We start from the raw sequence: 24,703 nt of genomic DNA, 5'->3' as shown, positions 1-24,703 counted from the left end.
GTACTTTATTACTCTTACTGGCTACATAATAGTTGGTTGCATGTACGCACCACATATTTATCCATTCATCAGTTGGTGGGTATTTATTTTGGTTGTTTCCATCTTTGGGGTATAGTGAATATTTCTGCAATGAACATATCCTACAAGCGTTTGTGTGGACACAAGTTCTCATTTATTTGGGGTATATATCTAAGAATGAATTAACGGGTCATACAGTAACTGGAACCTTTAAGAAACACTGTCAGATTGCATCCAGAGTTCCAGCGGAACGTGAGGGGTGTGTAAGAATTTTAAACAGATAGGTGAGAAGTTGTCAGCCCAGTGTGGCACTTGGCCCTTCCGATACTCCATCCACTCGGCTTGAGGGCCTGGTCTGGAGCACTCTGCTCAGCCCAGCAGAGAGCCCTAGCCACAGCCTGGCTTGCTCAAGAGCAGTCTGCAGGCTGGTCGGGTCAAACCTCTGGACTGCTGTGGCTAACGAGCTAGGCCTCTGCCCTCTCTCTCTCTGCCCACCTGATTGCATACCCTCACTGCTTCTCTGAGTGGAGTCTGAGGTTCATCTCTTTAGTGCAGATGAGAAATTGAAGAGGGGCCAGGGAGCCAGCCGAGCTGTGTCTCCTCTGCCGGACAGGAAAGGCTCGGCTGTGGAGGCCTTTGACTCCGCCCAGCCCAGCACTTTGCTTGTGGTGTGAAAAGGAAACGTGTGTTCTTCTCTGTTTTATTCCTACCCCCTATCCGCGGGCAGTCTCTTCTTACGGCCTGCACCGCCCAGTCTCTTCCGCGCCGAAGGGAAGCAGTTACTCGTGTGGCCAGCAGGGGCGCTGTCCTCTGGCCCTGTTGCTGCCGCTGTCTGATCCCGACCTGCTTCGGGAAAGTCTTCCCAGCTGGGTCACTTTAGCACAGGAGGTTGGTTCCGGGGCCTGCGGCCTCACCACCGGCAGAGAGCAGCTTCAGGCACCCCCCGCCAGAATCTTGCTTGTTACCTCCTCCCGGAAACCGCAGCAGTTACGAGGGTGCTGGAAACCAGAAATGCTGTCCAAACCTGCAGCTCCACCCGCAAGGGGCCTTTCCAGGAAGGCGGCGGGACAGTTACGGCCTTTTGCCAAGCAAGCTATGGCTGTTGACCTGTTGACCGAGGCAGCTCCCAGCTGGGCTATCCGCAAGTTAATCAGTACTGACACAAGTAAAGGGGTTCTAGTCAGCCGCACACCCGGGTTCTGGTCCTTTAACAGCATCTTTCCACAGACTCAGGAGAATGAAGATCCCACATTCTGTGCTGTTGTCTGGCTGTGCATGTCCAAGTGTTAGTGTGACTGTTCCTGTGGTAATAACTAAATCACGTGCAGGGATACCCGGTGTAAGGGTTACATCCTTATTATGTCACCAGCCTGCGACGGTGTCCCAGCCCAAAAAGCGGGCGTGCCCTCCCACGGGTCTCTCTCCCCATATTCCCTCTGTCTTCCGTGAGCTCGCGCTCTCTCTCTCTCTCTCTCTCTCTCTCTCTCTCTCTCTCTCTCTCTCTCTCTCTCTCTCTCTCTCTCTCTCTCTCTCTCCTCTGTCTCTCGCTGTCTCTCCTAATAAAGCTCTAAAGAGGTAACCATGGCTGGTGATTCTTCCACCTCAGTCGTCGTGGCTGCCCTTGGGGTCACATGTGAGATATCCTGCATGTCGGATATTTACATTATGATTCATAACAGTAGCAAAACTACAGCTATGAAGTAGCAACACAATAATTTTACGGCTGGAGGGGTCATCACAGCACAAGGACCTGTATTAAAGAGTCGCAGCATTCGAAGGTTGAGAACTACTCGGGTAGAGGGCTGCCGAAGGCCTCCAGCTGGTAAGCGGCAGAGGATCAGAAGAAAAGCAGCCGCATGCTCGCATGCTCGGTTCTGGGTGTCCTGAAGGTCCTAAGGGTTGAAAGAGGCTTTGACAGGGCTAGGTCACCAGTGCCACTGACGGGAGACAGAGATACAGGGGAATGAAAAGGAAAGAAGATGGGGAGGAGAGACCTGAGGCAGGGGTTGTGGCTGGTGGCCTGGAGCCTCCAGCGGGGACCCTCCCACTCTGCCTGGAGCGGGCTGCAGGAGCAAGCACAACTTTGCTCTCTCAGGCAGGGCCAACAAAGGGCAGCTGAATCACAGGGTTTCTCAAGAAATAAAAATTCCTAGCACACCCCTGGGGCCTTGGGGAGAAAAACTGACAACGTGTTGATTGAAAACAGACCCAGCGGATGCTGGGTTTCGGTGGAAGGCCTGGATCTCACAGGTTTACAGCGACACCTAGTGGTCTTCAGAGGTACCTGCCACTTCCTGGGAAATGGCGAAACGAGAATCACAGAGAGATAGATGTCCTGTCAAGGCCCAGATTCTGCAATGCCCCACCCTTGTGGAACATGCCGCACTCCCTGGGGAGGTCCAAGACTGCCTTTCCCGGCATTTACCCAGGAGCTGTGTGTGCCTGAAACAGCAGAGATGTTCTGCAATGGTCATTATCATTTATTAAATATGGCTAAGTGTACTTGATGGTGACACGGACAGACTTCCCACCAGGAGATGCTTTATTGTTGGATTATGTGTTCAGAACATAGAATGATTATGCTCCCATATCAGATCAGAGACCTCTACTTACAAAGGAGAGCTGCATGTCTTTCAAAGTAATAGCACGCTAATGAGTCTGTCTCCTGTCTTGCCTCCCCTCATGTCACTTACACTCTGGCTAATCTGAAGGCTTCTCGGGGGCAGGATATGTTCAGTGTTAGCTCAACATTTGTAACACTGCTGCTACTCAAAGAATGATGTCTTCACTGAGGGACTTTGGCTCCTGATGAAGCAGTTCACAGACATAGGAGGAAAGTCAAATAAGCTTGTCTCCTGGGATGAGCTAGAGCACGCTAGACTCCCAGAAGAATTAATCAAACCAGGGAGGCCCTTGCCAGGCCCCACCCTCAGCCCAGTTCTCATTCATGGATGAGGTTTGTTTTTTTGGCTCTAACAGGTCAGAGCAGCATTTCTGCACTCCTGTGACAGGCTTATTAGCTACTTGCAGGGGTTCCAGAGTGAGTAGGGGCATAGCCATGCTTGGATGACCCACTGGAGACCGTCTTTATAATGAAACTGTGAGCTTCTGTCAGCCAGTCTCACTGAGAAATATCTGCAAGCCACACTTCATTCAAGTTTTGTTGGCCAAAATTGTGTTAACTGGACTCCTTTTGTTACCCTAGACACAGGCTCCCAGGCTAGTTAGGAGGCCACATGTGAAAACAAAGAGTCTTGGCTCAGTTGCTCAGTGTCTCCAGAGCCAGGAAGAGATAGACAGCCTGACCTTTCAGAGACAGTATAGTGGGCATGGGTCTCATGGATGCCAGCTCAGCAGCATTTTAATAGCTTTCCAAACCTGGGACATAGCCACTGCCGTGGTTTGGATAAGGCTCACAACAAAGATCCATGTAGTAAAGGTATGCCCCACCTCAAGGGCGGTACAGTTGGGAGGCAGTGGAACCATTGTTGGGCCTAGTGGGAGGTGTTTAGGTTCTTGGAGGTTTGTCCTTGAGGGGAATTGTGGGATAACCTCTTTCTATTTCCCCCCGGGTAAGTAGTTTTCTCTGCCATTTCCATCTGGTATCCCCACCAGGAACTCAAAGCAATAGATCTTCCCAGTCTTGGACTGGGCCTTCTGGAACTATAAGACAAAGCAAGCCTTTTATCTTTGTAAGCTAATTGCTTCAGGTCTTTCATTACAGTAACAGAAAGCTGGTGAACACAGCCATGTTGTCGGTGGCATCTCACTGGGGCATCTCACTCTGTTATGAACTCATTTGTGGCAAGTCCTCAGCATGTGATCTAGGCTATACCCACCAACTGGACATCATGAGACTTCAGTCTGGAAGAGAAAAAAGCAAGGGACAGATTCAACATGGGATTGTGTCTCAGTGATGGAGGTAGGGTGTGGCAGAGGACGAAGATACTCACAGCAGAATGCAGCAAAGGCCTATCACCAGGTGGGTGGGGAGCTCTGCACTGCTCATGAACTCAGAGCCCATTTCTTTTTCACTCTGAATCATGTGGAGACTCTGTCAGCCGTTAATATGCTTTCATAAATATGACTTCTATTTAAATCAACCAGAGTGAGACTCACATGTTTGTAAGACCCTCAACTGATAAATTCACTGTGAAAGTTAAACTTCATAATGACTGAGATCAGGAAGCTATGCCTAGCATGCACAGAGCTCCGGCTTTGAATCCCAGCACTGTGTGGGCACACACACACACACACACACACACACACTAAATTCAAAATCATTTGGTTGTTAAAGACAGTTCAAGGATCTTCGTCCTCCAAGTACATGCTTGATGTAGAAGTTATGATTACTGCCTGCTCAGTGTCTCTCAGGCAACAACCATTTTCTATGTTAGGCCCTGTGTTCTGGTGGGGCTGACAACATTCGCTGGATCTACAACTAAGTCCGTGACCTACATCAGGCCATTCAGACGGCTGTTCCTCCCAAGCTCTATGATTGGTTCACTCATGGATAAGTTTCCCAAGGTGGACCAATGAGACCAGTACTGTGGATACAGGCTGCTGATCTGGAAAGTCAGTGTTGATGACTTCGTGGCCTATGGGAAGGGGCCTGCCAGCCAGAGAAGAGCCACAGCTGGAGGGATAGATGTGGTTCCTGAGTGATGTTGAGCACATGTGTCCAGCATTACCAAGGTTAGGGCTGGTCTTAGATCACTTTCCAGTTGTGGAAATCACCAAATTCCATGTCAGTTCACTTGAGTTGGTTTCTGTTACTTGAAACCAGAGGGTTCTGATGCATATGCTGGCACATGTTCAAATGCTAGATTTTTTTTTTTTTTTTTGGCAATTCTTTAAAGGAATTAAATTATACCACTTACTGCAACACTCACTTGGCTACTCTTCCAGCCTATGCCTTCACTGGAAGATAAATGGTATGGACCTGCTCCAGGTGAATGGGGTTTATCCCCTCTGAAATTTATATTGGAACTTGATTGTCACCCTGGCATGTTGGGAGGTAGGGCCTCAGGGCAGGTATTTGGGCTTTAGAGAGAAGAGACCTCATGGATGGATGGACGCTCTAACTACTGAGGGAGTTTGCCCTGTGCTCCTTGTCTTTTGCATGCACCCACTTGCTCTTCAGCTTTCCACCATGAAGTGAAGAAGCTTAAGGCCTCACCAGAAGCCAAGCAGATGCAGCTTGTCTTAAATGTTCTTGCCTCTGGAACTCTGGGCTACACGAATCTCCTCCCGTAAGCAACGGCTCACCTCAGTACAAGGACAGCAAACGGGCTGAGACAGGCCCCAGACGTTCTCTGTCCTGTACCAACGCCCTGAGAAATGTGGCCGTGTTGGCACACACTTGTCCCTGTAAATCTGCCTTGTTCCTGCAGCACAAACACTGGGGATTCTGCCACTCTCCATGAAGCGCTCCTCCCAACTCTGACAAACACTGTTGTAACAATATAAGCCTCCGTTGCAGCAGCAGGTCCATGTTTCACCTTAAGCACAGTGTGGTACCCACCTGTGGCAGGTAGGCTGCCAGACACCGCACAGGCACTTGGGTTCACAGCTGCTGTGGCGCCAGCAGGCCTCACTTAGCTCCTCTGCACAGATCCGTGAGGCCTCTCTGCTGCCAACGGACTCATTTTCTTCTTATTCTTGAAATCAGTTTCCTGAGAGGAGAAGATCATTTGATTTCTCTAACTGGGGTCTCTCGTTAGGCAGAACTGACTAGGCTGGAGCCCAGAAGACAATGTCAGCCAGTCTCTGCACAGGTTCCCATGAGAGACCGCAGCAAACTGGATGAGGAAAGTTTAGGGGCAATGACCGTTTTCCTCAGGCGGGAGGGTGGGTGCGATGGCGTCCCTGATCAATGGGTCTGGACCACTCCCTGGTGTATTAATAGCAGAAGATCGTGATGGTGACCTTGGGAAGGTGGGTGTGGAGGAATGGCATCCCTTCCGGCATTTCCCTTCTTCCTGCACCGCACTTACTGGCTGTCCCTCTGAATGGTGTCAAATTTTATCAGAAACCCAAGGGCTGAGCTGGTTTCTGATCCCAGAGTCACTTTTAGGGATGAAGAAGTGCTGGACATACATGAACCTCAATGCTCCTTTGATATGCAGAGCAGGCATCACGGTCCTCACTGTGGGATTAGCAGGCCCCAGGTGGGCATGGACAAGGCAGTGAGGCGTCAGCAGTCTCCACTTCTTTTGATGGGCTTGGTAAAGCAATATTTGCCCTATAATTTTCCTCTGTGATTGGGAGTGATAGATATGCACTTGCTGCCCTTGGTCTTGTCCTGAGTAAATTCTGTAGTGTTGCACCTGACCTCAAAAGCCGTGTCAAGACCTCCAGTTTCAAGCCAAAGTGCCTATAAAATTCCTGGGAGGCTCCGAGGAGAACCATCTGGGCCCATCCCCGTGGATGTGTGGGAAGTGCTGCTGTTAGCCTACTGTGTGAGCTTTTAATGAACAGGAAGACACGCTAATCCCCGTTTTATAAGATAAAACCCTTAACCACCAGGGTGGCAGCAGGAGAGAATCTGATAGGACGGCAAGATGTGTCAGAGGTCCCCTTTGCTTGTCTGAATTTCCCCAGATGGACAAAGTACTAAGGCGGCTGGCTACTTCATCCCCTGGGGAAATGCATAATCTTCGAAGTCAACTCCTTCCTGAACTTAAAGGATCCAATACAGCCAGAGTTATAAGCTTGCAAACCCGTGACTCATCTTTCCAGAGCTGTAGTGTCTTGGTTTTGGGTTAATTTATTTAATCCATTTTGCTTCTGGAGACTTGTTTCATTTCCCCCATTAAAGGAGTATCCCAGGGGCTGGAGAGACGGTTCAGAGGTTAAGAGCACTTGTTGTTCTTGCAGAGGACCAGGGTTTGGTTCCCAGCACCCTCACAGAGGTGCACAACCACCTGTAACTTCAGCTCAGATGCCCTCTTCTGGCCTCCACAGGTACACATGTCCTACACATATGTACATGCAGGCAAAATGTTCACAAACACACAACTAAAATAAAGTCTTTAGAGAGTGTCACAAAAGATGCTTTTCCTTCTTCCTCTCTCTGTGTATGTATGTGTGGTGGGATAAGCTTTTTGTGCACTGTGAAGATGTGTCTCTGCCAAGGCACCCTCTGATTGGTTTAATAAAGAGCTGAACGGCCAATAGCAAGGCAGGAGAGGATGAGTGGGGCAAGAAGAGATAGGAACTCCAGGAAGAAGAGAGGAGGGATTTGCCATTGAGAGGGAGAGTAAGTCAGAGTCGGACATACACTATGGAGGAGAGGTGACGAGCCATGTGGCAGAATGTAGATTAATATAAATGGGTTAAATTGTTATAAGAGCTGGTTAGGAACAAACCTAAGCTAAGGACAAGCTTTCATACTTAATAAGAAGTCTCCATGTCATTATTTGGAAGCTGTCAGTCCAAAGAAAGTTCAATTGCAGGTGTGCATGGGTGTCTATGTTCATATGTGAATGTGCGTGTGCGTGTGCGTGTGCGTGTGTGTGTGTGTGTGTGTGTGTGTGTGTGTGTGTGTGTAAGTACGTGTGAACACCAAAGGACATTTTTCCTCAGGTTTTTGAGACAGGGTCTTTTACAAGACCAGAGATTGTTGACTAAGCTAGTTTGGCTAGCCAGCAAGACCAGGAATCCACATGTTTCCACCTCCAAGTTGCACACACTACCACATTTGGCTTTTTATGTGGGTTTTGAGAATTGAACTCAGGTCTCAGTGTTTGCAGGGCAAGCAATTTACTGAGTTATCTTACTAGCCCAAAATGTGGGTTTTAGTTTGGGTGAGTAACTCCTAGGTGACCTGCCGTCACTCTGGAGAAGACATGCTGATTGAAGGAGCGGACTTAGGGCACTTGTTTAAAGCCGACTGTGTCATTTTTTACTTGGCGACGGCGGGTAGGGTCTGTTTCCTCCTGTGTAGAGGGAGATAAGGGTAATAATACACCTGCACAATAGCAGTGTGCACATTCAGTGCGATTCTGTACATGAGAAGTACATAGGAACGAGCCACTATTTTCCTCTGGCTGGGGGATTTCCTGGGGAAGCTTCACACCTTCTCCGCGACCTCTGGGGCTGCCTGCACTCTGTAGCCCTTCCAGTGGAGGGCAGCAGAGAGACCACATCTGGGCACCTTGGGCTTGGCCTTAGTGCCTTTCTTCTGCCAATAGGTACTTCAGGCCAAGCCTCACTGGTTCCAGAGAGAGCAGCCAAGGGAACAGCTGGCTCAGAGTGTCAACCTGGACACGGGCCGTTTATAGAGTACAAAGTGCATTATGTGCAGACTGGCTGCTCCGTGTCACTGGGCACCATACTTACAACTCACAGGATGACATGAAGAGCCCCCCATCCCCCTCTCCCCGCCTAGTTACCCTGCTCTGTCACCTGACTCTGAGAAAGTGACTCATCAAGACAGGCCCTACATCCAGGCTCTGGGAGAACTAATCCATAAATTAGCCAGACTTGGGTTAACTCAGTGATGTAAGAGGCTGGCAAATGGTTAAGTGCTGTATCTAGAAGGTGCCAGGCTGACAGATCCAGGGCTTGAGGACGCCACTGTGAAAGCTGAAATGTGCTTTTCACGCTGCCAGGCTGCACAGAGTCATCTTATCCTGTCGCTTGAACAGAATTTAGAGAAAACCACCTGGAATGCTCAACTGGATGGACTCCGAGGTCATCAGCCTAACTCCTTGGTACGTAGATAAGAAAAGTCAGAGAGGACCCCATCTCTCCACTCATGAGACACAGTTCCAGGGCCAAGATCTGGGACTGTCTTAGTTAGGGTTTCTATTGCCGCGATGAAACATCATGTCCAAAAGCAACTTGGGGAGGAAAAGGTTTGTTCGGCTTAAACCTCCACATCACAGTTCATTACAAAGTCAGTCAGTGCATTAACTCAAACAGGGCAGGAACCTGGAGGCAGGAACTTGGAGGTGGGAACTGATACAGAGGCCATAGAGGGGTGCTGCTGATTGACTTGTTCATCATGGCTTGCTCAGTCTCCTTTCTTATAGAACCCAGGACCACCAGCCCAGGGATGGCACCACCCACAATGGGCTGGGCCTTTCCCCATCAATCACTTGAGATGGTGTGGGGGATGGGGGGAGAAAGAAAGAAAGAATGAAAAGAAAGAGAGAGAAAGAAAGGAAGGAAGGAAGGAAGGAAGGAAGGAAGGAAGGAAGGAAGGAAGGAAGGAAGAAAATACCCTACTGATTTGACTGCAGCCCAATCTTATGGTGGCATTTTCTCAACTGAGATTTCCTCCTCTTTGATGACTTCATCTGTGTCAAGTTGACATGAAACTAGCCAGCACAGAGACTTTTATTCTCCTTGCCTAACAAGCCATTTCTGAAGCAGTGGGAGCTTTGAACTTGCTTGAGATTTATTGCACTGAAATCTCAGTGGACAGATTCTGCTTGCTGTGTCTTATCTGGTGTCCCCACTTCCTGTACAGCTTCAGGAACATTGTTTGGTGGTGGAAAGGGGATAGATAAAGCCACAGTGACTGTCCTAGCTTTCAGTTGCCCCAAGGAGCCTCTTGGGATCTCTACAACTCCAGAATCCAGACTCTCTGAGTTTGGATGGGAACTCTTTAGCTCTGGGGATGAGTCAACACAGGCTCAGCTGAGTGTTCCTTGGCTTGTCCTGTATTCTCCAGAGTATGCCAAAGTGCTGGGTCATAACTGGGATGGAACTTCAAAGCCTCTGGTTTTATTCTACTAGAGTGACTGAGCAGTGCATGTTCCAGAATTGGAGTGCTCCCTGTGCCATGTGATGTTAGGGCAGCTGGCTCTCCCTCGTCCTTAGTCCAGTGCCCGAGAGTGGTCCCTAGGAAAAGGAAGGAAACACTTTATGAATAAGAGGGTCCTAAAGGGAAGCAGGGGATTTCCCTGAAAGGGTGGCTGCCCTGTGCCCACCCCAGGCACTACGCCAGCTGCCTATGCCTAGGGTTTTCTCTTGGGGTTCCTTTAGGTGGGAGGGTACTGCCAAAGGTAATTTTGAGGAGACATTGCTCATGCTCACTCATTTGCTAGAGACACATCTGTTCAACCACACTACAAAATCATCTTGTTGACTTACTTAGTATCTGTGAAGTTTATATTCTAATTAACAGGATGTGGGAGTTTACAACACCTGAAGGGGCTAGCAAGGCATGAAAAATGGATGAAGATCTGGGTACCAGATGTTTGTCTCACCTACATAAAATAAGATAAAGTGATGAGACAAAATGTTAAATCCAGCCCACCCACCCTCTGAGACTGCAACTGTTCCCTGAGACAGAGCCTGCCAGCACCCAACTGGACTAAAAGGTGAGTCTTTATCCTCATACCCGAATACCCCAGCTCCTAGGCTTTGGGCCCAGGAGCACAACCCTGCGCCCCTACACCACCACCCATTGCAGTTCCAGTTTCAGGCCAGTTGGCAGCAGATTTCCTGCACACAGGACAGACTACCACCATTCTCCATCAGACCCTATAACCCAAGCCCCACCTCCCCCAAATCCCACCCACCCTCCTAGACTGCAACTGTTCCCTGAGACAGAGCCTGCCAGCACCCAACTGGACTAAGAGGCCAGTTGACAGGCAGACATCCTGCAGATAGGTCAGACTACCACCATCTACCACACACTAAGACTGCAGTTACTCCCTGAGACAGAGCCCACTAGCGCCAGTTGGACTAAGAGCTGCTCCCTAAGATAAAAAGTCCATCAGCATCGACTAGACCGAGAACTCCCACTGGATCAAGAGTATCAATCAGACCAAGAGAGGCTCCCTCAGACACAGACACTGCTTGCACCAAGTGGAGAAAGAGATGGGTAGATGCCAGTGCAAAAATATAGTCAACAACATAAAAACCAATATGGCTCCATCAGAGCCTACATCAGCAAGACCTGAACCAACACAGAAGAAACAGAAGATATCAACCATAAAAATGAAGATATTAGAGATCATAAAAGAGGAAATGAAAAATTCCTTAAGGAAATCAAGGAAAAGTCAAACAAAAAATGGGAAGAAATCAGTAAATCCCTTAAAAGCCAAGAGAAAGCAATTAAACAAGTGAGGGAAACAGTTCAAGGTTTCAAAACTGAAATGGAGACAATAAAGAAGACACAAACTGAGGATGTGCTGGAAGTGGAAAATCTGAGAAAACAAACAGGAACTACAGATGCAAGTATAACCAACAGAATGCAAGAGATGAAAGAGCGGGTCTCTGGCGTTGAAGATACAGTAGAAGAAATAGATTCATCAGTCAAAGAAAACACTAAAGCCAACAAAGTCATGACCCAAAATGTCCAGGAAATTTGGGACACCATGAAAAGACCAAACCTAAGAATAATAAGGATAGAAGATGGAGAAGAATACCAACTCAAGAGCACAGAGAAAATATTCAACAAAATCATAGAAGAAAACTTTCCCAACCTAAAGAAGGAAATGCCTATAAAAAATACAGGAGGGTTACAGAACACCAAATAGATTGGATCCAAAAAAAATAGTCCCCTCGCCACATAATAATCAAACCACTAAACATACAGAATAAGGAAAAAATATTAAGAGCTGCAAAGGAAAAAGGCCAAGTAACATATAAAGGCAGACCCATAAGAATAACACCTGACTTCTCAATGGAGACTCTAAAAGCCAGAAGGTCCTGGACAGATGTTATGCAGATACTAAGAGACCATGGATGCCAATCCAGACTATTATACCCAGCAAAACTCTCATTCAACATAGACAGAGTAAACAAAACAGTCCATTATAAAACCAGATTTAAACAATATATCTCCACAAATCCAGCCCTACAGAAAGCACTCAAAGGAAAAATCCAACCTAAGGAAGCTAGATACACCCATGAAAACACAGGCAATAGATAGTCCCATACCAACAAATATCAAAGAAGGGAAACATACAATACTATCACCAAAAAATAACAGGAATTAACAATCACTGGTCATTAATATCCATCAGTATCAATGGTCTCAATTCGCATATAAAAAGACACAGGCTAACAGAATGGATATAAAAACAAGATCCTTCCATTTGTTGTATACAAGAAACACACCTCAACTTCAAAGACAGATACCACCTCAGAATAAAAGGCTGGGAAAAGACTTTCCAATCAAATGGATTTAAGAAGCAAGCTGGTGTAGCTCTCTTAATATCTAATAAAATAGACTTCAAGCTAAAATCAATTGAAAGAGATAGGGAAGGACATTACATATTTATCAAAGGGAAAATCTGACAAGATGAAGTCTCAATTCTGAATATTTATGCCCCAAATACAAGGGCACCGACATTCATAAAAGAAACATTACTAAAGCTTAAATCGCACATCAAACCCCATACACTAGTAGTGGGAGACTTCAACACCCCACTCTCACCAATGGACAGGTCTGCCAGACAGAAACTTAACAGAGAAATAAGGGAACTAACAGACATTATGACTCAAATAGACTTAATAGATAGCTACAGAATATTCCACCCGAACATAAACAAATATACCTTCTTCTCAGCACCCCATGGAACCTTCTCCAAAATCGAACACATACTTGGTCACAAAGCAAATCTCAACAGATACAAAAAAATTGAAATAACCTCCTGTGTCTTATCAGACCACCATGGCTTAAAGTTAGATTTCAACAACAACAAAAATTACAGAAAGCCTACAATCTCATGGAAACTGAATAATGCCCAATTGAATCACCAATGGGTCAAGGAGGAAATAAAGAAATGAAAGATTTCCTAGAATTCAATGAAAACAAATGTACAACATACCCAAACTTATGGGACACTATGAAAACAGTGCTAAGAGGAAAATGCATAGTTCTAAATGCCCACATGAAGAAGTTGGAGAAATCTCACACTAGTGACTTAACAGCACAACTGAAAGCTCTAGATCAAGAAGAAGCAAACTCACCCAGGAGAAACAGACACCAGGAAATAATCTAATTGAGGGCTCAAATCAATAAAATAGAAACAAAGAGAACAATACAAAGAATCAATGAAACAAAGAGTTGGTTCTTTGAGAAAATCAACAAGATAGATAAGCCTTTATCCAAATTAACCAAAAAGCAGAGAGCAAGCACCCAAATCAACAAAATCAGAAATGAAAAGGGGGACATAACAACAGACATTGAGGAAATCCAGAGAATCATCAGGTCATACTTCAAAAACCTGTACTCCACAAAATTGGAAAATCTGAAAGAAATGGATGATTTTCTGGATAGGTACCCTGTACCAAAGTTAAATCAAGACCAGATAAACTATTTAAACAGACCCATAACCCCTAAGGAAATAGAAATGGTCATTAAAAGTCTCACAACCAAAAAAAGCCCAGGACCAGATGGTTTCAGCGTAGAATTCTACAAGATTTTCAAAGAAGAGCTAATACCAATACTCTTCAAATTGTTCCACACAATAGAAACAGAAGGAACATTACCAAATTCTTTTTATGAGACTACAGTTACCCTGATACCCAAACCACACAAAGATGCAACATGAACATTGATGCAAAAATACTCAGTAAAATACTGGTTAACCGAATCCAGGAACACATCAAAAAAATCCACCATGACCAAATAGGCTTCATCCAAGGGATGTAAGGATTGTTCAACATACGAAAATCTGTCAATGTAATACACCATATAAACAAACTGAAAGAAAAAAAACCACAAGATCATCTCATTGGATACTGAAAAAGCCTTTGACAAAATCCAACACCCCTTCATGATAAAGATTCTAGAGAGATCAGGAATACAAGGAACATACCTAAACATAATAAAGGCAATTTAGAACAAGCCGACAGCCAACATCAAATTAAATGGAGAGAAACTTAAAACAATTCCACTAAAATCAGGAACAAGACAAGGCTGTCCACTCTCCCCATACTTATTCAATATAGTACTGGAAGTTCTAGCTAGAGCAATAAGACAACATAAGGAGATCAAGGGGATACAAATTGGAAAGGAAGAAGTCAAACTTTCATTATTTGCAGACGATATGATAGTGTACATAAGTGACCCCAAAAATACTACCAGGGAACTCCTACAGCTGATAAACTCCTTCAGTAAGGTGGCAGGATACAAGATTAACTCAAAAAAAAATCAGTAGCCCTCCTATATACAAATGAAAAAGGGGCTGAGAAAGAAATAAGAGAAACATCACCCTTTATAATAGCCACAAATAATATAAAATACCTTGGGGTAACTCTAACTAAGCAAGTGAAAGGCCTGTATGATAAGAACTTTAAGTCTCTGAAGAAAGAAATTGAAGAAGATATCAGAAAATGGAAAGATCTCCCATGCTCATGGATAGGTAGAATCAACATAGTAAAAATGGCAATCTTACCAAAAGCAATCTACAGATTTAATGCAATTCCCATCAAAATCCCAACACAATTCTTCACAGACTTGGAAAGAACAATAATTAACTTTATATGGAAAAACAAAAAACCTAGGATAGCTAAAAGAATCCTGTATAATAAAGCAACCTCTGGAGGTATCATGATCCCTGACCTCAAGCTCTACTATGGAGCTATAGTAAATAAAAACAGCTTGGTACTGGCATAGAAACCAACATGTGGACCAATGGAATAGAATTGAAGACCCTGACATTAATCCACACACCTATGAACATATGATTTTCAACAAAGAAGCCAAAAGTGTACCATGGAAAAAAGAAAGCATCTTCAACAAATGGTGCTGGCATAACTGGATGTCAACATGCAGAAGATTGCAAATAGATCCATATCTGTCGCCATGCACAAAACTCAAGTCCAAGTAGATCAAAGACCCCAACATAAATCCAGTTACACTGAACTTGATAGAAGAGAAAGTAGGAAGTAGTCTGGAACGAATTGGCACAGGAGACCACTTCCTAAATATAACACCAGTAGCACAAACACTGAGAGTGACAATTAATAAATGGGACCTCCTGAAACTGAGAAGCTTTTGTAGAGCAAAGGACATGGTCAATAAGTCCAAACGACAGCCTACAGAATGGGAAAAGATCTTCACCAATCCCACATCTGACATAGAGCTGATCTCCAAAATATATAAAGAACTCAAAAAGCTAGACATCAGAATACTGAACAATCCAATTAAAAAAATGGGCTTAACAGAGAATTCTCAGCAGAAGAATCTCAAATGGCTGAAAGGCATTTAAGGAATTGCTCAACATCCTTAGTCATCATGGAAATGCAAATCAAAACAACTCTGAGATACCATCTTACACCTGTAAGAATGGCTAAGATCAAAAACACTGAAGACAGCTTATGTTGGAGAGGATGTGGAGCAAGGGGAGCACTCCTCTACTCTTGGTGGGAATGCAAAGTTGTGCATCCACTCTGGAAATCAGTATGGCGGTTTCTCAGAAAATTGGGAATAAGTCTTCCTCAAGACCCAGTTATACCACTCTTGGGCATATACCCAAGGAATGCTCAATCTTACCACAAGGACACAAGCTCAACTATGTTCATATCAGCATTATTCGTAATAGCAAGAACCTGGAAACAACCTAGATGCCCCTCAACTGAAGAATGGATAAAGAAAATATGGCACATATACACAATGGAGTACTACTCAGCAGTAAAAAACAATGATATCATGAAATTTGCAGGCAAATGGATGGAACTAGAAAATATCATCTTGAGTGAGGTAACCCAGACTCAGAAGGACAAATATAGTATGTACTCGCTCATAAGTGGATACTAAATGTGAGGGGAGGGATGGCCAGACTGCAACCTACAACTGCAGAGAGGCTAGCTAATAGGAAAAGACCCTAGGAGGGATACTGAAGGAGAAGTGGATGAGATCTACATGAGTAGACTGGGTGTGGGGGTGGTGGTGGCAGAGGGCGAGGAGTAGGGGATGAGAACATAGGGAAATGGGAGGGTCAAACTGGAACAGGGACAGAGTGGGAGGGCAGGGAGGGCAATACCATGATAGATGAGGACATCATGGGAATAGGAAGAGGCAGGGTGCTGGGAAGGCTCTCAGGAATCCACAAGGATGACTCCACCTTGGTCTGCTGGCAGTGGCCCAGAGGGTGCCTGGACTAGTCTACTCTAGTGATCAGCCTAGCAAATAACCTAGATGTCATCATAGAGCCTTTGTCCAGTGACTGATGGAGGCAGATACAGAGATCCACAGCCAGGCACCAGGCTGAGCTCCAGGAATCCAATTGATGAGAGAGAGGAAGGTACTGCAGGTGAGGAACGTCGAGATCTTGATGGGAGTACATGCAGAGATGACTGGCCACACTAGTGGAAGCCCATGAACTGTGGACTGGTGGCTGTGGAGCCCCCGTGGGACTGGACTAGGCCCTCTGGATACGGAAGATGGTTGTTTGGCTCAAACTATTTGAGGGGCACCCAGGCAATGGGATTGGGATCTGTCCCTGGTCTACGGGCAGGCTTCTGGAACCCGGCGCCTGGGGTGTGACACCTTGTGCAGCCTTGGTGCAGTGGGAAAGGGCTTGGACCTGCCTAGGCTCAGTGTGCTGGGCTCTGCTGACTCCCCATGGGAGACCTCGATTTGGGGGACGTGGGGATGCGGGGTGGCTTGGGAAAGAGGGCTGGGGAGTGGGAGGAGGGAGGAGGGGGGATTTGTGGATAGTATGTGGAGTGAGTAGAAAATTTCTTAATAAAGAAAAATGAAAGAAAAAAACTGCAAAAAAAATATTAAATCCAAAATTCTATCTCTGAAAGCTAGGAGAGGGGAAAGAGGAGCACTCTTGAATCTCTCATTTCTTTCATGGGCTCCACTTGGGAAGTCACTGCCAGCTTGTTAAGAATGGCTAGACAACCATGGAATCTCTGTTCATTGAGGTAAGTCAGCATTGACCAGGGCGATTAGTGAACACACAATTTGAACCTTGAGTGACTGGGGGACCTCACACCCAGAGGGCATTTAGCTTGCTGCTTGCAGAGCGTGGTCAGAGGCAGACTTGAGTGCTGAGGAACAGATGCTCCCTTGCAACTACCAGGGCAAAGAGCAGGGGCATCTGAGAGTCCCAGAAGCCATCTGCAGCGTCCAGGGCATTCCATGGAAGAGGACTTTTGCAAGGAAGGAGACTAGAGATCTGCTTCTGTCTGTGTCCCTGACTCAGTCCTCACTTCTCCCTTCAAACCACAGCCTCCAGCCCAGGCCGCCCCATGTGACCCCACGCTCATGACATCACTGCCCACTGTGCCCAGAAGTCGGTCTCTGTGCTGCCTCGCCCTGAAGCAGGTTTGTGTCTCCCAGAGGCCATGGCTGGAGAGTAACTATCATTCCCAGGCTGCAATGTAAACACCCCTATCTTCACACCAAGCGAATGCTTCTGAGATTTGTGTGTAAGGCTTTTTATCAGCTGACCAAGTGGGCAGGAGAATACTTCTCCTAAAATCTTCCCAGGCCCTCACTGAATATCATGTGTAAGATTAAGCCAGCTGGTATAGTTAGAGAACCAGCACTCGTATGCTTCTCACTGGGCTTCATCCAATTTCACAATTGTGTTCTACTCCCTCACATTGTGTACCTGAACCCCAGTGTCTGGAATTCTATCTTTCATGCATTTTCACATATTTCTTGAGCATCAGCTGTATACCAGATATCTCATTACAAGGTGCTGGGTAGACAATAAGACATGGGTAAGGAAAATTATTTTCTATATAATGTATTTTAAAATGAAAAATATTTTGAGTTATTTGAAAAGAAAAAAGGAATTTTTTTAAAAATGATAATATGCTGCTCCTGAAATCTGTAAATGGCGCACAATTGCTTCAAAATAAACTCTGCCCAACTAGAGGATAGAGAGGTGGCTCAGTGGTTAAGAGCACTGGCTGTTTTTTCAGAGGACCCAGGTTCAATTCCCAGCAGGTCATAACTATCTAGCTCTAGACCCAGGGAGTCTGAACTCTCTTTTGGGCCCCTTGGGCAATGGGCATGTGTGCAGGCAAAACACCCACATACATGAAATTTAAAAATTGAAAAGCACACCCAAGTTCTAGAGGTAAGCGATAGGTTTTCTAAAGGATGGCATTTAACAACAGAAATGGACCTCCTCTGTGTTTTTCTCAGGTAGCATCACTGTGACATGCAGAGTCAGACATGGGGAGATTTCCTAAATCTTCAGGCTGGAAAGTTACCAGTGCTGTTCTATTTCTTTTCAGAACAGGGAAGAAATCAGTGAAGACCAAATTGGCTGGATGGCCAAGTGACTGAGGACATTCATGACCATCACCTTCTAGACTTGAGATGCATTTTGCTTTCTTTTGTGTTCAGGTAGAGGCATGAACTTGTATCATCAAGTAAAGAATATTAATTACTAGGATAAAAACATAGGTGGGGGATGTAGAGTTTGAGGGCTGGGTATGGCCTGGCCTACCTTCATCTCTCATTGGCACTCTGTCTGCCCGGGTATCACCATGAAGATGTCTAAGCAATCAGTAAAGAAACATGCAGAAGCGCAGGGCTGGGAGGGAAACGTAAGCACGGAGGATTGAAGAAGGCTGGGTACACACCCTTTCCCTTCTCAATATTTACCACAGAAATGCCTGTCCAACTTAGAAATACACATCACATCGTAATCCAGCACGTTCCTTAGATATAAGAATGTCTATGTGTACAAGTACACACCTGGCAAGATGTAATGGACAATACTAAACTTCAGTGTGTGGACCCTGAAATCCTTTCTATTCTACTCTGTCCAAAACGATTCTTGCGAATTTACATTGTACTCATGACTAGCAAACAAGTCACTTGGGAAACATATAAGGTGAAAAAATGGAGGAACCACGTACACAGAAGCCAGTCAATCGCTCTGGCTGTGTTTGGATGCTCATTCACGTCCATCTGCTCCACCCTGCCTCCAATTCTAAAGATCCACCCTCTGCTTCAGAATTGGCTTAAAGCCAAGACCAGTTTGCTGTCTGGTTCTTTGTGTTTGTTTCTTGGCTTGAGAACTAAGAATGATTTTAAATGAAAACCATCCAAAGAGGAATAGTTTTTACAATGAATAAAAATCAAACAAAATGCACGATTTCTGTGTCTACACATATTGGCTCACAGCCACACCTCTTCGATTTCATGTTGGAGCTGCTATCACACAACGTTGAGCTGACTGTTGTATTTGAGTAGTGTGGTCCACAAAGCCTAAAATGGTCATCACAAACCATGACATAGGAAAGAGTATATGTGTATCTCCTGGGTCAGGATGAGATGACCTGAAAAGAAATGAGATGGCTGGGAATGTTCTTACATAAAAGCTGGGTGGAATGAAAACATCTGGTTTTCCAGAGCCTTCTCTCTGGCCAGTGATGTTGCTGTACAGTGAACTCCTGTAGCCTCAGAGATGGGTAAGTTTATCTCCCACAGCTGCCCCTAGGCCCATGTGCCCTCTCAAGTACCATGTGGCCTGGCCGAGGGGTACTAGTGGGTGACGACTCAGAAGGTACAGCCTTGGGAAAAACTCACCAGCACCAGGAGCTGGAGAGGTGGCTTGGTGGTTAAGAGCACTCTCTGCTCTTCCAGGGGACCCAGGTTCAATTCCCAACACCTACATGGTAGCTGATAATTGTCTGTAACTTCAGTTCCAAGGGACCTACCTCTCTCTTCTGGCCTCCTTGGGCATCAGGCACATGCTTGCTGCACAGACATATATACAAGAAAAACATCCGTACACATAAAAAAGTTAAAATAAAATGCAACACAACAAATAAATGAACACTTCACTGACACTGGACTCTGACCATTGGGCTTTACCTCCTCTGTCTTGCTATCAACATTTTTCCACATCTCCCCCTTACCACTGCCATCTTTTGTTGGTTTGTATAAGATGGTTTATTATTTCGTAGCAAAGTATAAGGACAAATAAATGTTTAAAATATTAATGAACACACTCCTCTGATGGTTTCCCCCCCTCCCCTCATGTCTCCTAAAATTCCCTTCCACCATAAGAAAGTAGCTAGACTGTTCTAGACTTGTTTCATGGAGCAAGGAAGTGATGGGCAGGAGTGAGGGGTGGGGTGGGAGTCGGGGGTGGGAATAGGGAGCTTTTGGCTTTAACTATGGGTTGAGGGAGAGACGCCCCAGGACTCTAAACAGAAACTGCTTCCAGGGAACATGAGTGCACAGCATGAGGCTTTCCTGACCTGCATCTCTCTGCTAAGGAATGGGAGGGAGTGCTAAATGTGAGAGAGCCACATGGGACGGATTTAATTCGAAGACAGGAGATGGTTCTCAGGGGAGACAGTCTATGATGGACATATGAGCAGCACCGCAAAGCCACACTGAACAGTTAGCCCTCACTAAAGCTAGCTCATTTCTGGTGACAGGCTCACAGCCAGCACTTGCCTGGATGACCTCCTAGCCTCTAGCCTGAGCTCTGTGCCCATCTGGCTGTCCCTGTGGTCTCCCCAGATCTGAATCAGACCAGGAACTAGAGAGAGGCATGGATGTTGAGTAAACACTGTAGCTGGAAGTTTTCCTGTGTCCCAACCTGCCAGCAGTCAAGACAAGTCTCTCCCACTTGCATCCCCCAAGTAAACACACAGAGGCTTAAATTAATTACAAACTGTATGACCATGGCCTATGGCTCAAGCTTTTTGCTAGCTAGCTCTTATATCTTAAATTAGCCCATAACTATTAATTTATGTATCACCACATGTGGCATGGCTTTACCTGCGTCCCATTCCATGTTGCTCCTTGGGCCACTCGCTCCTCTCTCAAATGGCACCCAACATGGGGCATTGAGCCATATAGACCTAAGAAAGTTTAAATATTCTGAATGCACAGAAACGGAGCCACACTGGGCTTCCTAGTCTCGCAGTCTCATGCCAGCAGCAGTGCAAACTTGTCTCCTTACAGCTGCCTGTGAGATGGGGCTGGCCGCAGATTCCCACCACAGTACACAGAGGCATCTCCAAGCTGCACAGTGTGTTGCATGGTGGATTTAGCCTTTGCTAGCACAGACAGAAAAAAAAAAAAGGTTTCTAGGCTACACACTGCTTTAACAGAGGCATAGACCCACTGCTTCCAAGAGTTGGTGGTACACATGAATCCCCCAGAGCTGGCAGTAATGTAGTTCTGCCATGTTGGGAAGCTGAGGTGGGTGGAGCCAGCAGCCAAAGCTGCCATTTCAGGTAAAGCAATATATTCACAAATAAGACATGTTCAGATGGGATAAACTCTAAACAGTTTACAGTGTGTGTGTAAAAACGAACATAGGCTTGGAAGAGAGGGGAAATGAATATAGACCGTTATATAAAGAAATAGAAAGTTTTGAAAAATAAAGTCTTTAAAGAGACAGTAAAAGTAATATAAAAAATAGGCCACGTAAAGATGAAAATCACACAGAGAGTCTGGATTATGTTGTCTTTAGGATTTTTAACTGCAGAGAGACATTTGATTGTAAAAACTGCTGAGTTAAATCAGTATGTATATTTCAAAGGTATCTTGATTTCAAAATTTATGTATAAGGATATGTTGCTTTGGAAAAGAGGTTCTGCTTTTGTTTCCACAGAAGATGAGAACCTGTGGATTGCTTCCAGGTTAATATGGTTTGGCCAGCCAAGACCCCTTGAAAGGTCTCTGATGACACCATGGACCAGATAATCCAACATCAAGAGTGGTTTCAAGGCAACTGGCTCAGACAATGCAGCCTCACAGACTATTCCAGTCAGGATTTGACCATAATTCTTAATTTTCTCAGGATCCCCATAAGAATATAGCACCCTTTATTAGCAGGAAGTAGCCTAGAAAACTATGCCCATATTCCCCAAAAAAATGGATTATGGATGTTTGTCTTTGTTTAGGTTGTTGGTTACAAATTGTTATTGGTAATAGTCAATATCTTTCTAAAAGAAGAAGGGGATATAATAAGAAAATACAGAATATAGATATGATAGGATAAAAGGGTCGATTATTGAACCTACTTTTAAAGAGCAACTTGTTTAAAACGTTTTACATTGATATAGATTTTAGTTTAATGATACAAATTTAAAGTTAATTTTGTTATACTGTATATATATTTCTACTCTCATTTAAGGTATTGTGTTTATGTAACTCATTTAAATTGAAATGGATAATTAAGAAATACAGATTAATAATTAGTCTTCTATGATAATCAAACTTATAGTCATGTTGAGTTTTCTAGATATACATAGATATAATTCAATTATGTAGGTCATCTTCAAACACTTCAAAGACCTACAGAATATGGGATTTAAAATGTTTTAAAAACTTAGACTTTCTGGACAATAAGACATGTCTGCTCCTGGCAGCACCGATTTACTTCAGAGAGAAAGATGGGTGTTGAAGACACTCCATATGGAGTTTATCTTCTTCTTGGCAAAAATAGTCATTTCGGAAAAAAAAACCTGTTCTTGCCTGGACTGCTTGACAAAATGTTGTCTTGACTGGACATGCAGGACTCACAGGAAGGTGACCACTGAACTTTGCAAGGCAATAATGGTCCTTCAGGTTCCTGCTTTGCAGAAGAAACTGCCAGACATTCTACAAGACACAGAGAAACGTGACTGAGAGTGACTAAAAGTGACTAGGCCTATGGGCTAAATATGGATGCCCCACCATTGCAGAGGAACTTTGGGTGACTGTCCAGGCAGACAGCTTTCTCTGTCATTCTAGATTTTTGGAAGTTGCTTACAATGCTCTTTCTGTTTACTTAGGTAATATTGTATCCTTCTGAGGTCTTTGATGTAGTTGAAGACTAGATAGTTATAATTATGGTTTTCCTTATTTATGATAAGAGATAAGGTAGATATGAAACCTTGGACTCACAAACACAGAATAGATAGGATATCTTCTTTGATTTTGCCAAATACAAATAGACTAGATATTTTAACTATAATTCTTGCTTGATAACTGTTTTGTTATGTATAATTTTACTATGTTAAAGTTAAACCTTTACTTTTTAATTAAACAGAAAAGGGAAAATGCTGTGGAATAATGCTTTTGTACACTGGTTTAATAAAATGCTGATTGGCCAGTAGCCAGGCAGGAAGTATAGGTGGGATAAGCAGACAAGGAGAATTCTGGGAAGAGGAAGGCTGAGTGAGGAGATGCCAGGCCACCATCCAGGGAGCTGCATGAAATGGCACTCAGGTAAAGCCACAGAAAATGTGGCAACATATAGATCAACAAAAATAGGCTGAGTTTAAGTGTAAGAGCTAGTCAGTAGTAAGCCTGAGCTAATGGCCAAGCAGTTTTAATTAATATTAAGCCTCTGCGTGATTATTTTATAAAAGATTGAAAGACTGTGGATAAGATATTTGTCCTGACTGTGGGCCAGGTGGGACACAGGAAAACTTCAGCTACAAAGCATGGTGAGTGGCATGTTGTAGGTTGGCACAGTTCCCATTGCCAATGTGCAGCCAGGCTGGTGACACCTCCCAGGGTGTATGTTCCCGGGTGCTCAGGTATGTCTGAGATACTGGGATAGAATCTAGGACTTGATGGAGGATGAGAATGAGTAGATGGAGAGCTGTCGGCAGACAGAAGTCAGAGGTGATCCCCATCATAAGAGTCGTGCCCAGTGTCCCGGGCACCTGGTTCTCACTTCCTTGCGTATGTGGAAAAGGCCATACCCGATGCTGGCTTCCCACTTGCTCTCATGATGAGACAGACATCTCAGCTCTGGGATAGAGATTTCCTGCCTTTTCTGTGTTATTCTCAGTTTAACTTCTTAAACGACTGCATAAGGGAAGGAGGGATGGGACACAGGCGAGGTAGCCTTTCTTACTCTTTCCAGACCACTGGCCACAGGACCCTCAGGCAGAAGGCTACAGAAAGCCCCCTCTTACTAGGGGATAAGGGCCAGCTCTTTCCCTTCCTGAGGTAGGGCTTAAAGGCTAGACCGGCATGTCATATATCCTTTCAGCTCAATTACAGAAGATTGCCTTATCTCATTTATTTTCTCCTATATGTTTGAAGTTAGGCAGCTTTAATTTGAAATGGAAATTCATGCAAATACTATGTAAATTAGGTCATTCCCAGATTAACTAAGGTGGGGGGAAATCTGGTCGCTGTAGCAAGCACCATCTGTTCCCTCTTTATTCTTTCCACATCTGAACCCCACCCTCCCCTTTCCCAATCAACTTTGAAACTTGTTTCCCTAGGGCTAAGGGATCTTTCGAAGGAAGGAATCCAGTCGCCTGTGTTTCTCCACTGAGCTCTTCCAGTGTTTGCTGTGTGAGGAAGGAGGCTCAGGTGAGAGTCTGGCAACGGATGGTGAGAGTCAGCTCTGTGCTACCGGTTCCAGGTGAGCTGCCACACCCCACCTGTGGGGCGCCTGCTCCTCCTGCTTTTCTATCCTAATCCCCTCCCTCCTTTCCCTATCAGCTGAGGTCACCCTCTCACCTCCTCTGTGGCAGAGGTTTGGGAGCAGTTTGATTCCTGCAGAGTCTGAGGTGATTTTGGATTCTGCATGTGTGCATTGAATGAGGACTCAACGCCCACAACAGCATTTCCTGTCCCCTCCCTGATGACTGAGCCACACCTGCCCGGGGGACAGTGATAATCCTGCCTGCTCTGGACAGGACAGGCATCCTAGGACATCTGCAGTCTAAGGAGGCATCTCCTGCAGCCTTTAGCTTCCTCTCGCCCACCAAGGCTTTCTGTGATGTGGACAAGAGGCCACCTGGCTCCTCCTTCAGGGCCACTCTATTC

The 24,703-nt window shown here is 45.2% G+C and overlaps 1 long non-coding RNA gene across 2 annotated transcripts in view; it reads right to left on the bottom strand.

Moving 5' to 3' along the window:
* Window positions 1-1,660: 1,660 nt before the first annotated feature.
* Window positions 1,661-24,703, bottom strand: part of LOC128110659 (uncharacterized) — a 39,101-nt gene continuing 16,058 nt past the window's right edge. The window contains exons 3-4 of one of the 2 annotated variants that reach the window (XR_008218269.1): window positions 5,543-9,870; window positions 1,661-3,882 (exon numbers count right to left, since the gene is read on the bottom strand). This is a non-coding gene — a long non-coding RNA (uncharacterized LOC128110659). Of the gene's footprint in view, window positions 9,871-24,703 lie in introns of both variants that reach the window. The other variant, XR_008218268.1, reaches the window with a different exon arrangement.

This window comes from Peromyscus californicus, unplaced genomic scaffold (genome assembly GCF_007827085.1).
Source record: "Peromyscus californicus insignis strain IS unplaced genomic scaffold, ASM782708v3 Scaffold_15__1_contigs__length_86483966, whole genome shotgun sequence".
NCBI classification, from domain to species: Eukaryota; Metazoa; Chordata; class Mammalia; order Rodentia; family Cricetidae; genus Peromyscus; species Peromyscus californicus.
This window is presented reverse-complemented; position numbering and strand designations above follow the sequence as displayed.